A 12,999-nucleotide genomic window follows, 5' to 3' on the forward strand; every position below is an offset into this window, starting at 1 on the left:
GAAGGAAGGAAAGGTACGTGAGATCCAGACTCCAACACCCTCTGTTAGGCTGTGTGGTTTGGACTCTTGGATTATGAAGACTGGAGCTCTATTACACAGCCAAGGGAGAGGTGAAAATTTTACTCTGACACCAGATCAACTTGCCAACTCCAGGGTCCCATCCATTCACTGAGTCAGCACCAGAGGGAGACAGCTTGTACTTCAGCAGGCATCTGGCTGCCCAAACCTTGATGATGTATGAGTCAACCCCATTGAGGACTGTCATCTTCAGTAGGGAGATTATCTGGGATTATCAGAGATTAAGGGGAAGGGAAAAAAGAGTACCTGTTTAATCCCATGGCTAATGAGTTGAGAAGGAATTCTCTGTTAAAACGAATCTGCCTGTTTTACAGACCACAAGTCTCTTTTCTCCCTGTGGCCTGAGGCAAAGCCAGATTCGAATGCCAGCTATGGGATCACTTGCATAAAACTGGGTTGCCAGTGTCCCAGACTCATCCTTTCCTCCAGAATGCCTTCTTTACTCCTTAGTGAAATCTAGATGTGTATGGAAAGGAAGATTCTTTAAGCCTTTACTATTTATTCTTCCTGTAGCAAAACTGATCAAAGACACTTAAAAATGAGAGAGTAGAAGGAGTAAAAAGCCTGTGAGAAAGCAAGGGGCCACCAACTCTGGGGAAGGACTTCCCTACTTTACTAAGGCTGCTGCTGGCCCAAACCATAAGAGCAATGGGAACTTGGCAGAGCCTCCACCTGTTTTGCTTCAGAGTCAAAGACTGAAGTTACAGAACTGCAGCAAGAATCCTCTGCTCCTCAGTTATTCAGGGGATGGTCAATGCAGAGTTGTCAAAATGGCACCCCTCAACCAGTGATCATAGAATGAGCTGCTTTCTCTCTTTTAACCATCATTTTTAATTTAGTGTTTAATTGCAAAAATAACACACAAACCCACTCTACTTTTAACAATTAAAGTATTTGGATATTTCTCCAGTCCACCACTCCAATCCCACCCCCTGAGGTAGCCAGAGTTAGAGAGCAACTCCTTCTAGATACTTGTGTGCACACACGTATACATGCACATGTGTGCACATATATGCTCTCAGAAACCTTATAGCATTTTTGTGTGAATTTTATGTCTTTACATAAATGGTATGTTACCCTTCTATGATTTGTCTTTTTCACTCAGAGAAGCATCCTGGGGGTCCATCCATGTTGAAAGCCACTGTACCCTCTACCTGGACTTCTTGAAGCAGAGCCAAGTACCGTGACGTTGCATGGCATTAGCTCATCCACTCACCATGTTCCTGCTCTTTCTTTCTCGCTCAGGCCGGGTCAACACTGCTTCAACAGCATTACTTAATCCACATTGGGTCTCAGTTAAGTCCAGATAAAAGGACATGCCCACTGTGGCTCAGGAGTGTCCTCCAGCACCTTTCCACACCTGTGAATACCCACCAGTCTCTCTGCCAAGTGGCCTGAGGAGGTGGGCTTAGGGACACCATAGCCACTCCACAAGAGTCCTCTCTCACCGGCCCATTCCTACTATAGAAGATTCCCAGGGGCTGGGCCTTCCATGAAAGCCAGCATAGAACAGCGAAAAGGACATGTATTTCAGAATTGGCAGATTTAGGTGTAGGTGCTTTCACCCAGCCCATTTACTTACCAGCTGTGTGTTCTTGGGCATCTTATTTAACTTCCATAAGCCCCAGTTTCCATGTCTGGAAAATGCAGTTAATTCTAGCTACCTTGCAGGGTGTCTCCTTACACCAGTATCTGAGAAGAGTAAGCTGTTCTTTTGATGACATCATGAGCTGATGCATCTGCAGGGGGGCTCAAGTTATCCAGTTTAGGGGTCAACCCAGGAACTTTCCAGACCTTGACAGAGGTAACTTTGCAGGCAGGGTTGCAGATGCTTCACGGTTACATCAGGCCTGAGAATTCACCTAATAGGCACCAGGACCCCAATGAACCCCAACCTACCACCAGAGAAGCCTATTGGCCATGCAGCACCCACCACCCATGGCCTTCCAACCAGCCACACTATGGGGACATATGGCCTTGGGTGCCACAGGCCTTCTCTGAAGCATCAGTAGCTCAGGCTTTCTGCCTTTAGCCTCTCTCTGCCCCTTGCCCCTCGCTCATACATTGGTGTCTCGAGGCAAGAAACTCAAGATGAAATGAATCACGCCCTTGGACTTGCCAGTTCAGAAAACAGCCTGAGCTGTGATAGAAAGAAGGCAAAAGTTTTCTTCCCAAATTTAAATTTTTTAATAAATCAGGGGTAGATTTTGGGTTTGGTTTGACAGGCATGGCAATATAGCAGAGTGGTTAAGAAGCCAGCTTTGGAGACTGAGCCGTGTGAGCTCCAACGCAAGCTTGAGCACAGTATCCTCTGATCTGAGCCTCGATTTCCTCCTCCCTCACACCTCTACACACCAGCCCTGGGATTGGTGCATGGTCAGTGCTTGATAACTGGAATCTATTCTTCTTTTTCTCTAACACCCCTGACTCTTCGGTAACATGTGTGTCCATGAGCCGGCTGAACAACCAATTTCTTAAACCCTTTGCAAATGCTTTAATGTGAGTCAAAGGAAGAAAAGAAACAAAATGAACTCCAACCACAGGTTGTCATATTCCAAAATGAGGAGGACCACCTCGGAACCAAGATTTAATTCCACCAAAAAATAATGTTCTGCAAATTGTATGAGCACTTCAGAGTTAAACAGAAATCACAAGAGTGTGTCTTTGCCTGTGAAATTTCTAAAATCAATGTGAGAAGTGACCTCACTATCCTCATACTGCTAGTATCTTCTCTTATTTATTGGGAATTCTAGTAACACCTTACTCGGGGACAAACCCACCATACACGTTTAATCTTTGGCACAACTTCTGAGATAGAAGTACTATTACCCCTGTTTAATGGATGGAGAATTGGGTGCCAACTCAGTGATGGGACCTCAAGCTCTCAGCCTCTATTTGGGGACTCCTTTCTTCACCAAGGTTCCTTCTCTGTCTCCTTAAGGTGTGTGTGTCCCACTGCCTCACAGCATTGGGACAACTTCATGACAGGAAATGGAGTCGGGGTGAACAGGCTGGGACTCCGCACCCAAAGGTCTTGCTTGTAGTCTATATCCAGCCTTTTGAGCATGAGTAATCTCCCATCTCAGCCTCCATTTATTAATGTGTAAAATGGACAAAACCATTCCCCACTGGGCCAGATAACATAATGCATGTAAATTATAGATCACTCCACAAATATAACGCAAGGCATGTAAATTATCAACAATCCACAAATGTAAAGCTGCCAAGGCCTTGGCAAGAAGTGAGATGAAAACTGGACATCACGAAGTATCTCATCAAACATTTACTGGACCCACAAGACCTGAATCAGAATCTCTGAGGGTGAGGATCAGCATGTGAACAAGACCCGCAAGTGATTCTCATGCACGTTCAGGTTTGAGAGTTGCTAGTTCACAGGTGTCATGGCCTAGCATACTTTCTGTCAGTCACAAACAAGTAGATTATTAACACACCTCACCAAGATGCAGAAGAGTCTTTAGGTTAAAGTGGACTTAGGGCAAGGATGCGCCTGTGACCCGGGCAGCTGGAGATCACTCACCATGAGGAGCTGGGGTCTGAATTTAGCTTGAGAGAACAAAGGTAGGGAGAAGTTAGTGGTGGGAGACAGCAGTGGGGGAAGCATGGGCCAAGGATGGAGCTACTGATTTGAGGGGTGGTCTCCCTTGATAAGACAGCTGTGACTGGCCTCCCAGCAGATTACATGAGGCTGAGTGTCATTGCAAGAATCATGCAAGGTACTATATGTAAAGCACATGGCAGGTGTTCATTTAGCTCCTGTGACCTTCATTGTGATTTCCACAACAGCCTCCACTATCCAGCACAGGCTGTGTCCATGCACATCTGTATGAGTCAACTTCTCCCCTTCGTGTGTACCCGTGTTGAGAAAGAGGTCAGGAAAGGGCATTTGCATGTTTTAAAACAGGCCCTTTGATCATTTGTAGAAACGCCTATCATCAATAGGAACCTCAGAGGGAAATTGGGGTCCTGTTTTGTGCCCTCCAGGCCTCTGCTAAGAGTGACCCCATCATCAAAGGGATCGTGGTAAACCAACTGCAAACCAAACGAAACTGGTTTCTATGAGGAGAAGTGATTCAGAGTGTGTAGCAGCTCATTAAAAAAAAAAAAAAAAGCATTTGCTAATGAGTGCAGAAAATGCCAGTAAATGAGAAGGACCCCCTCCATTATGATGGTCCCAGAGTTGCTCAAACCTAATTTTGCAACAGCAAGGACAAAATAAAAGCACCGAGAGCCGGTTGTCCTCGGCTCAGAGACAGGATAATCTTGGAGAAACATTTTACGGTGTATCGCTTGAAGAAAAGTGCATTAGTCTTTCCTGAAAAAACATTTGGTTGACCTTGAAAATAAAAGCATTCATGAGAAGTATGAGCAGAAGTTTTCATTCTTCCTTAAGCCCTCACTTCAGAGGGACAAAAAATTCCACCCTCCATTGCAACGCCACAATGCCAAGTTGCCAAGCAACTGATCTTTTATGGTGGATCGCCACGGAGACCGATGTAAACAAAATCATAAATCCCATTACCCTGCTAAATACTGGGTCTGGGTTAGAAAGGGAGCAAAAAAAAGCTGCTTTTCAGGTTAAAAGAGATCATATGAAACGGTGAGCAGCGAGATTTTAGTCAGAGTAAATTGTCATGGGTGAGACTGTAATTAATGTAGCTCCTTTTTTTCTTTCAATGGACAACAGCCCTTGATTCTCCTGTATCAAAGAAAGCAGTCATAGTTGGAAGAGTCATTTCCACCTGAAAAATTAACTCCACCACCCCCGGGGCCCAGGCCCAGCCATGGAAGAACCAGTCCATTGTGGCTCTTCTCAGATGGCCTCCAAGTGGACCTTCTCCAATACCCACTCAGATCAGCGGTCAGCCATGACACAGCTCCTTGAAGAAGGCTCTAGAAACTACACTGTGTACTTTGTACCTTTTCAGACAAAGGGAGAGACAAATGGCATTTATGGAGTGTGACTCTGGTAGACACTGTGGTGATGACCGGTTTGTGGGATTTCATTCATTCTTACGACCCTCCTGAGAGGTAGACAGTGCTATTCCTACTGAATCTACAGGAAGCCAGAGGCCCAGAGGTTGAGGACATCTTATCCCAGGTCACACAGTTAATGATCAGAAGAACGGAAATTCTAACTCTCAAGTTGAATTAAAGATTCCATGAGGCCCCCACCAGCTTGGACCTAAGGCCCTCTGTGTGTAGAGTTTTCTGCCTCAAACTGGGCAACAAATCTCACATTGGGAATATTAATCCCTCTGAAGGCCACAGCTCGTGTCACGTTTCCCATTAGAATGACATGGGGCTCTTTAGGGGTGTGCTGGTTAATGTCTAACAACAGGCTCCCTGGAGACACAGAGTGAGCTCTGGTCACTGCGGTGTAAATACTTCTACCACAGTCCATTTCAACAAAAGACACACCATGGGCTCTCCTGAGCTGTACAAGCCTACTCTGGCATGCACCAGCTGTCTTAAAAAATATCAGTACCCTGGGCCAACCCCAGACAAGTCAAACCAAAATCCCTGGGGATAAGGCCCAAATCTTGGTATTTTTAAAATGTTTATTTATTTGTTTTTGAGAGAAAGAGAGAGAAAGAGAGAGAGAGAGAGAGAGAGAGAGAGAATCCAAAGCAAGCTCCACTCTGTTAGCACAGAGCCCCATGTGGGGCTCAAACTCACAGTGAGATCATGACCTGAGCCAAAGTTGGAGGCTTAACTGAATGAGCCACCCAGATGCCCTGAAATATCTTGGTATTTTTAACAAGTAAGGCCAGGGTTTCAGAACCACTGGACTAGAACCTTCATACTCAAGGGCCTGTTGGCCTTTTTGGCTTTGTTCAGTTAAGAAGGTACCAGGCTCCTGAAATAATCATAGTCCATGCATCACCTAATAGCAAGCCCAGAGCTCAGCAGCCCCAACATCACCATTCTGTCAGTGTGATTTAGCACAGGGCCATATGCCTTTGCCCCAAGTCTAGGACCCCGGCCATCTCTAGACAGGATCTCCTCAAGCCAAGGAAACCAACCAAACCGGGTCAGTGGAGATGTAGAAACCTGGAACACACAAGCCCCATCTGAAGGGGGTGGCAGCTGCTCAGTTAGGGCGGCTTGTTGGCATGATGAGAAAGTGCTGGCATCATCAGCTGCATCTTCCAACTTTTCCAGACGAGACACAAATGTGGACTTTTATGTGAACTCTTTTGGGTTTGGCAACTAAATCAAGTTCAAAAAATTATAGGCCAAACAAAATCATCCCATGGGCCAAGTCCAATCCAAGGGTCCTCTTCTGCAACCCCTGCATCTGGATCCTTAGGCTGTGCTTCCTGTCCCTTTGGCCTCCAAGAGAGGGGGTTTGCTCTTCTGTGTTCTCAGCAATGACGCTGCAGGCCTGCAGGACAGCACAGGTCCTCATGTGCCTCTCTCACCCCTGCTCCTCAGGGTTTTCACTCAGCCAAAGATCTAACCCAGAGCAGCAGTGACCAAGAGGAGATAGCATGCTCTGCTGTCCTGAAACAGACCTCAAGAGAACGATTCCAGTACTACTGTTTTACTTGGGAGGTAATTCCAAGAGATGCTGGTCGGAAAATGGGGAATCAGTAGAGGAGGCAGTAAAAGGTTTGCTTAAGCCAGCTATTCCAGAAGGCAATCCCTGGGGGAACCTTGGAGGCAGTGTGGAGCATCCTCAGAATTATCCCAACCAAGAGGCAAGAAGCTAGGGCATTTATCCGATGCCTTGTCTGTCTTCTGGAACATCAACTTCACAGCACTTCTGGCCAGTCTTGAGCATGTCCCATGACCAGAAAAAGCTTTCACAGGTGCCTACTATGTGCAGCCTTGGTGCATGGAGGTGAATGTCAAGGGGAAGTGGGTGGGGCATGGGCAGCCTCTACTCTAAAAGGAAACCAAAACGTCAGTGTCAAAATCAGAAAGCTGGGTGAGGAGCTCACTCTGGGGTACAGAGAATAAGAAAGTGACCTTGACATCAAGTTTTAACTTACAAGATGGAGAATGAGGACCCCAGGCATGATAGAAGAGGTAAGATCAGCTGGGACAGGGTCAAGACCTGCTATACCTCCCCAGTCTGGTTGTGGGGTACAGCCTCTGTTTTCTGGCCCTGAACTTCCTTAGCCTCTTGGGTGGGCTTCCAAGGGAGGCCAGGACGCAGCACCTGAGAGAGAAATCCTAAAAAAAAGAAGGACCCCAGAAAGTTGTCAAGCAGCCGGATGAACCCTTGGGGCCTCTTTCTCTGCTTTCTTCTCTCCCTTTGGACACTCCAGCCCCTGCCTGCAGAATGCTCCAGCTGGGGCCAAAGCCAAGATGGCCAGAGACAACCACAAATTGTGGAGGAAGCGGCAGTTACCCCCTAAGAGGACGTAAGTACCTGTGTTGGTGCAGGTCTGAGAAGCAGATGCCGAGACAGGATGAAACATGCAAGGATTTTGTTAGGGAAACGCCCAGAGAGAAAATTGAGCTGGAGGCGGCTGGGAGAACCAGCAGACGCAAGGCAAGGCAGACTGGTTAGAGAGGAAAGAGGGAAGAAGAGCTGGGTGGGAGCAGCCCCAGGGAGGCAAGGCCCTCGGGGAGTCTTCAAGCCAGTCAGCTGTCGGGCTCTCTCCAGACAGGTCTGCCCTGCAGAGTCCTGGAAGCCGCCTCAGCACAACCACTGTGATGGATTTCAGAGCCCAGAGGAGGAGGGTGGCCTTTGGCCAGTTAGCTCCCCCTTCTCCACTGCACACGCAGAATACTGAGAAGGGCACTGGATTCCCCCAATTCGAACTGATGAGGACCCAAGTAACTTTCACTCAGAGTTAAAGGAAAGAGGAAAAGATAATTAGGTATATAAAAAGGAACAATTATTATCTCTAAGTTGTGGGATAAATAATTATTTTTCCTTAACCTTCCCTATATTTGTCAATTCCCCTATAGTAAGAATTACTCCTGTAACTGGTGGTAGAAGGTATAGTAACTCGGATCCCATTCGTCAAGCCAGCACACCCACCCATCCCAGCCGTGTCCGCTAACAGCTTACAGCCTTCTCAGCCTGGACGCCAGCCTCTGGCCCTGGGTGTTCGCCCATCTTCCATCTATCTCCCCAGCAACTGACACAGGAGTGGGAAAGGGCGCCCCCTGCCTCAGTGGACCAGTGCTGCTGTGCAAGTCCAGCTCCAGAGTCCCCTGGGGCCGGGATCCTTCCCTGGGCCCTGCTTCCCTAGCCCCCCTCTCCTGAGACCGCCAGGAAACAGATCCCTTGCACAAGAATCTTTGGCTTGGGCTCTGCTTCTAGGAAACCCAAGCTAAGACAGGGAATTATTTGTTTCCATCCCCGCATAGACTCCAGTGAGGCGTTACTCTCAGGTTTACAGCCTTCGGTCTGCTGTACAATTTATTTGTGCTATGAAGCAATTGCTTTAATTTTCAAATTCCCATGCTTGCTTCTTGAAATGAAAGATGACTTTATCTCAAGAGTGGCAAAATCCAAAATCCAGAAGGCAGCGAATGGCAATACAGAAGGCCCCCCTGGTGGGGACTGAGATTGGCTGGAGAGTGATGGCCTCATCTCAAAGGGGCGCCCCTGGCTGCTGCCACACTGGAGTGTGGACTGGAATGCCTAGGCCTCCTGAATTGTTAGGACATTCCAAAATGCAGATATTTATGTGAAATCACCCGATTTTTAAATGTTGGCTCAGAATTTTCTAAAAACCCAGTATGGGCCAAGCAAAACACGTCTGCGACTGAGTTTGGCCTGAGAGCTGTCATTTCAAGTCCTTTGTTTTCTTGAACAAGTTGGGAAAAAGAAAAAAAATCCCCTCTGCCATGTACCCCCACATGCTTACTGAAAAGGGGATATTTCTTTGCCATTGTCCCTTGTCCTTTCCCCAAACCCGACCAGAAACCTCTCAGGGGAACCCCAGGAGACTCTGATCCATGTAAGAGGAATTCCAAACACACACTCCATCTGCATTTCTGAGCTGACTTGGGGGGTCCAGAGGCTTGCTGTCTCCCCATCTGCACTGAGATGTTTCTAGGGTGTTCACAGAGGCAAGAAATGAACTCATTCCTATTTCCTGATCATAAACTCAGGAAATCCTAAAGGTTTCCCACACAATCTCCTCAAAATGCTTTTTCAGGTCAAACTTCCCTACCCTGGCCCTAAACTAGGGTTCTTTAGTGCAGAAGGCCCTGCTGCCTTCTAGAGGCTCTATGGGTCGGAGGAAGCCACACACACCCCCCCCCAAGGGTAGCCCCCACCTCCGCTCTGTGCCTGATGAATACTTTCCCCGAAGTAGTCAAAATTGACTTCAGTGAAGGGATTTTACCACTTCCTTGGGACCCAGCGGCACCATATAATCAGCTTTCCTGTGAGAGCATTTTCCTTTGCTCAATTTCACCCCATTACATGTAGTTATATCCCTCTGAGTTCAGAGACCACCCAGGACCCTCCAGTTGTTTGGGCTAGTTTTTAAAGTACTCCAACTTTAACCAAATATTGTTCCCGTAAAATCAATCTAATTCTATTCATCCCTTTGACTCATTTTCTGCTGTCCCATGCCGAGGCGGCTCCCAGGAGGCCGGGAGGGGAGGTTCTTCACTGATTCAGTCAGCAAACACAGAGCCAGGCACTGAGCTAGGCTCCTGTGACCTCTTGGGTGTCACTTCCAGTCCTGGGCCCTTGTTCTCCCAGGTGCCCCGGGACTTCAAATTGCCCAGGACCCTTGAAGGGTCAGATTGGACAACATTCCAGCCCTCTATAAGCTGAGGTTACAGTGTCAGGGAAGGACTCTCTAAGCCTAGAAGAACTCAGGAAGTGGCCTTGGGAGACCCCAGGACTCGGCCTAGGGGCACCCCCAGCGTTGGGGGTGACAGCATCTGACTCCTGAGGAGGTTTGAAAATCAGATAAGACAGAGGAGAGGAAGCGCTTGGCACAGGTAAGTAGAGTGTCAACATCAGACTTGATGCTGACAGAGGCTGTGTGGGACAAGCTGGATCCATCCCCAGGGCAGAGTGTGACAAACAGGGTGGCGTTCACCAGAATACACTTTCCCTGAGCGTCTAGCTCATTCATTCATTTTACAGGTATTTATTGTGTCCCTTCTGCCCTGAGAATATGATTTTTGAGTGAAGACCTGCAAGAAGAAGTGAGGGAGCCACACTGAGTCCTGGGGAAGGAAAGGTATTCCCAGCAGCAGGAACAGCAAGCACAAAGACAAGGCATAGTCCATGAGAAGCAAGGAGCCCAGCCAACTAAATGAAGTGAGCAAGGAGACGTGGGGATTTGCATATGTCAGAGCAGGAACTTTGTCTTTTGCTGTGAGTGAATAGGAAGCCGAGGCACGACATATCTGACTTACATCCGAACGGACTCATTCTGTCCACTGTGTTGAGAATAGACTAACAGTGTCCAGGGTTTAAGCAGAGAGATAGTTAGTGGTTCATGGTGGCCTGAGCCAGTGATGTGACCTTGCTTGCAGTGAGAAGTGGTTGCATTCTGGGGCGCCTGGGTGGCTCAGACGATTAAGAGTCCGACTTCAACTCAGGTCATTTTCTCGCGGTTTGTGAGTTCAAGCCCCACGTCGGGCTCTGTGCTGACAGCTCAGAGCCTGGAGCCTGCTGCGGATTCTGTGTGTGTGTGTCTCTCTCTCTCTCTCTCTGCCCCTCCCCCAGTCGAACTCTGTCTCTCAAAAATAAATAAACAAAAAAAAGCTATTTAAAAAAAAAAAGAAGTGGTTGCATTCTGGTTACGTGTTGAACAGAGTCCACATGATTTGTTAACAGATTGAACATAAAGGAGTGAAAGAATGGGAGAAATCAAAGTGGCTCTTTGGTTTTGGACTGAGCAATCAGAAGGATAAAATTTATTTTGAGACAGAGTGAGAAAGAGTGCACACACACAAGTGGGGCAGAGAGAGAGAGAGAGAGGGAGTGAGAGAGAGAAAGAATCCCAAACAGACTCTGTGCCATCAGCACAGAGCCTGACGTGGGGCTCAAACTCATTAAACTGTGAGATCATGACCTAAGCCAATATCAAGAGTCAAACACTTAACCAACTGAACCACCCAGGCGCCCCAAGGATGAAATTTCTATTCACGAGGATGGAAGAGGAAGCAAGGATTCTTTTGGAAAATTAACATCAGTTCAATGTTGGGCATGCTTAGTGAGTGAGAACTATTATACTTATCAGTAAAGTCCTCAACTTAACAGTTGTATAGGACTGGAGTTCTGAGGACAGCCCTGACTGAAAACTGATATATTTCAATTTATCAGGTGCAAGATGGGATCTATAGACATGGAATTGAGTGGGATCACCCAGAGGGTGAATATGGAAAGAGAAATAGAGGCCCAGGCACAGAGGCCAAACATGTCATCACAGGGTGGCTTTAAGAGGTTATTCAAATACCAGTTTACAAGAGAAGTAATCCTTTCTAACAAATTCACAGCCAGAGAGTGAAGAAAAGAAATCAACAAAAACAGCCCACATACACACACACAAACCATTCGCTCCTCTCCCAGAAGGTAGTCTTGAGGAATTTAGTCCTGGAGAATATACATAAAATGTTCCTTTTTTTCTCTCAGTATTTATTTCATGATTTTAGCTCAGCCGTGAACTTCACAGCCCCGTTCATGACTGCTACATTTCATTCCCTCTGGTCCTTGCCAGGCCAGCTTTCTTAGATGGCCATTGCTGAGCCTTAAAAGTTATCCATAAATTCTGTATTATCAGATCTCATCGTTTGCGTTTCTGCACAAACAGTTCTACTGCAGGCCTGCTTGGGTCAACTGGAGACTCCTCCAAGCTACATGGTGAAGCTGTGGCATGGGCATTCATGCTTTCTTGAGTTGTGTTAATGAAATAAAGGGCACAAATCTCATCTCTAACGACTCTGTGATATTTAACATTATGTGTCAGCTTGTCTGAGTTAAAGGATGCCCAGATAGCTGGTGAAACATCATATCTGGGTATGTCTGCTAGGATGTTTCTAGAAGAGATTAGTATTTGAATTCATAGCCTGAGTGAAGAAGATGGCGCTTGCCAATACAGGTGGGCATCTTGCAATCCACTGAGGAAGGGGTGGAACAAAAAGGCTGTGGAAGGGTAAGTTCGCTGTCTGCCTGAGCTGAGCTATCACTCTTCTGCCTGTGGACATTGGTGCCCAGTTCTCAGTTCTTCAGTTTCAGACTGGAACCACAGTATCACGGACTTTCCAGAGCCTTCAGCTTGCAGACAGCCATGGTAGCAGGTCTCAGCCTTTATAATCACCCAAACCAATCTATCATAACAAACCATCTTCTATATATCGATATCTATATTGATATTGATATATAGATATAGATACAGATATAGATATACCTTATTGGTTCTGTTTCTCTCAAGAACCCTGATAGACTGTATCTGTTAGCTTTCTCAGTATCGCTGCAAAACAAAACGCCTCCAGCTGGTAGCTACAACAATAAGCATTTATTGTGCCTTCCAGCTCACATTTCTGTGGTCAGCCAGGCTTTGTGCTGAGCCTGAGTCCAGGCTGCAGATTTGCTTTGGTTCTGCTTCTCACATTTCCTTGTCTTTGGGGATGAACAAGATTTCCAGAGCACATTATCATGGTGACAAAAGAAGCACCAGAGGACAGATCTAATCTCATAAGCGCATTTCAAGTTTTTGGTTTGTTTGTATTATATCTGCTAAATAGCCCACTAGCCAAGCAAGTCACGGGGCCAAACCCTACATCATTTGAGCAGGAGAGCAGTCACCATGTCCAGTCAAAAGGAAAAGGACATACACAGAAGGAGAGGTTAAAAAAAAAATGGGAACAATTCTGCAATCGGTCATATCAGCTTTTCTTTGACTCTATAGCAATGCCACATGGTGTCAGACATTTCACAGTTGAGAATACACATGCGTTCATAGT

This window comes from Acinonyx jubatus, chromosome D4 (genome assembly GCF_027475565.1).
Source record: "Acinonyx jubatus isolate Ajub_Pintada_27869175 chromosome D4, VMU_Ajub_asm_v1.0, whole genome shotgun sequence".
Classification (NCBI taxonomy): Eukaryota; Metazoa; Chordata; class Mammalia; order Carnivora; family Felidae; genus Acinonyx; species Acinonyx jubatus.